This window comes from Podarcis raffonei, chromosome 15, assembly GCF_027172205.1.
Source record: "Podarcis raffonei isolate rPodRaf1 chromosome 15, rPodRaf1.pri, whole genome shotgun sequence".
Lineage (NCBI taxonomy): Eukaryota > Metazoa > Chordata > Lepidosauria > Squamata > Lacertidae > Podarcis > Podarcis raffonei.
Genome location: NC_070616.1, coordinates 36479452 through 36482565, shown reverse-complemented (window position 1 = coordinate 36482565; position 3114 = coordinate 36479452).

The window sequence follows — 3114 nt, the reverse complement described above, 5'->3', positions numbered from 1 at the left end:
CGGTAGTGGCGCCCGCCCTGTGGAACGCCCTTCCAGCAGATGTCAAAGCGATAAACAACTACCTGACATTCAGAAGACATCTGAAGGCAGCCCTGTTCAGGGAAGTTTTTAACGTGTGATATTTTACTGTATTTTTGGTTTTTATGGAAGCCGCCCAGAGTGGCTGGGGAGGCCCAGCCAGATGGGCGGGGTATAAATAATAAATTATTATTATTATTATTATTATTATTATTATTATTATTATTATTATTGTCCAGCTAGCAAAGGATTGTCTATGCAGCCGTTTTCCAGGATTTCAGACAGGGTTCTCTCCCAGCCCTCCCTGGAGATGCCAGAGATTAACTGAGGGTCTTGTGCATGCAAAACAGATGTTCTACCATTGAGCTAAGGCCCTTCCCCTAAACAAAACCATATCCCCCTTGAGCAGAGGTGCAGAACTTGTGGCCCTCCAAATGTTCCACAATCTTTGCCCATTGGCTGTGCTGATGGGCATTGGAGTCAGAGGGCTACATGTTCTGCTGGGAAGCCACTGTGAAAACAATATATTTGCACAGATGAGCCTTTGGTTTGATGTAGCAGCGCTTCTCTTATGTTGACCCCTCCTAGAGTTCTAGAGAACCTCCTTTGCCCACCCTAAGACAGAAACATAGACTAATATAGACTTTACAAGCTATATTTCTACCCTAGTTCCTCTCAACCTGAGCCAATTCATATGTTTACGACTACAAGTCCCATCAGCTGAAGCCAGCATGGCCAATGGTGAGGGATGATGGGAGATGTAGTCCATAATAACAGGCTAGATAAGGTTTATTTACCCTGTTGTTTCTTGATCTCTTTAGACAGTGAGCTTTTTCTCAAAACTGCAAATATTTTCACCTAGGTGCTTCAGCTGCTCAGTGCAACTGTAATAGTTTAAACTATGGTTGCTCACCATATTTTCACAGACTGTCCTAGACCTAGAATCAGTCAAGCTGGTGGCTACTGAGAGGATCTCTACAGTGGTACCTCAGGTTAAGTACTTAATTTGTTCCGGAGGTCCTTACTTAACCTGAAACTGTTCTTAACCTGAAGCACCACTTTAGCTAATGGGGCCTCCTGCTGCTGCCGCACCGCCGGAGCCCGATTTCTGTTCTCATCCTGAAGCAAAGTTCTTAACCTGAAGCACTATTTCTGGGTTAGCAGAGTATGTAACCTGAAGCATATGTAACCTGAAGCGTATGTAACCCGAGGTACCACTGTACAGTAATGTTAAGAAGCTTGTCTGTTTTTTTAAAGCAGCATTTTGGCTCCATTGCAAACAATGAGAAACACCCCCACAATTCAGTTGTGTCACCTAAAGCTATATGTAGTCCTCCCCCACTCCATATTTATCCATCAGCCTTTATCAGATGTTATGCACAATGAAATATTTGGTGAGACTCACAATGATTTATCAACACTAAAGGGGGAGTGGAATCGCCCAGTTTCTCGGCACAGAATAATATTGTGGTGGTAGGAGGAGGAGAAAAATCCTTTGAGCATAAACAGATTGCACTATTTATACATGAAAACATTTTTTTGCATCTATAAGCATACCCTGTCCAAGTCTTTTAATTAATTGCAGCAGTTGCTATGGTAACACTCATAATTCGATTACATATCTGCAAGGCGTGTGTATTTATGACCACATGAAAACCTGCTGAATTAGATTCAAAATAAGATAACCTTGCACTGGAGCTATTTGGCAGCCTAGTGTCCATCACTTGGTCAATTGATGCCTCCTGATTGTAACAATAATATCAAGTAGGGACAATTCCTGCATAGTGAGTGAAGCCTACACAGCATTAGATGCCACCATTACTTGTTGAAAGGTGGAGAGAATAAGAACATCACAAAGTCACATGGCAGTGCTGAAGGGAACAGTCCCCATTTATTGAGCAGGAAAAAGAAGTAATTAGGTTTTAGGGCATTTTGGGGTGTGTGTGTGTGTGTGTGTGTGTGTGTGTGTGTGTGTGTGAAGAGGTCTCCCTTCTCATTCACCTCTACTCTCAGCAATTTGGGAGTGAGACAAGCAAAATTCGCCCTTGGGTTCAGGGCTCTTTGCTCCATTTTGAAAGTGGTGGAATAGTTTCTCTGCACTAGAGGCTAGCATTTTCTGCAGAAACACTGGGGTTGGGGTTGAGACCCACAGGCCTATAGCCAGACCCTTTATCCCCAGGCCACATCCCTCTATCTCAGGCATAGGCAAACTTGGCCCTCCAGATGTTTTGGGACTACAATTCCCATCATCCCTGACCACTAGTCCTGTTAGCTAGGGATGATGGGAGTTGTAGTCCCGAAACATCTGGAGGGCCAAGTTTGCCTGTGCCTGCTCTATCCAGTTCTCGTCTTCACCCTCTTTGAGAGCTTTTGCCAGACTGGAATGCCTCTTGCTTGCATGGGTGAAGGATACAGAGTCGGAAACCTCTGATTTTTACATGGCTGGAATGTAGCCCATTGTACAAAGGTGAGATTTACGTCAATTGTTCTACCTGCTTTCTTCAATTCCCCTATTTCTAGCGTGCAGCTCCCTGAAGGATGCAGTTGAGAAATGTGGCCCTTTGGCTGGAAAATGGTCCCTACACCTTTTGAGCATCCCTGCATCTTTTGAGCATCTAAATTTCACTTTTCCTCTAAGGAGCTCAATGTTATGTACATGGTTCTTTCTTTATGGCACTCTCCAGGCCACTGTCAGATGAAAGAGGAACTCCGCTGTGGAAGTAGCAAACACACATATATTTTAAAGAAATACATAAAAAGAGAGAAACATCCTTTTGCTGACACAAGGAAGTAAGAAGCCTCAAACCTTGGGACTGGTCTCCTTGGCAACGCTTCCCCCAGGTGGGATTGGGCAAATGACTGAGGTAGGCGGAGACCCCACGTATCCCACCTGAGGGAAGGCAAGGCCAAGCCTAAGCTATTGGAGCCGCTCCAGATCCAGGGGCTGCACGCGTCCACGCAAAGGGCGCCCCCCGTTTTTAAGCGGGGAGCGGTCATTGCAGAATGAGAAAGGGGACCTCTGAGCCCAGTGCTGTCTTTAGCATATGCACCGCTGGGGTGCAAAGATCTGCCCAGCGCTCCCAAATTTAGTTTAGC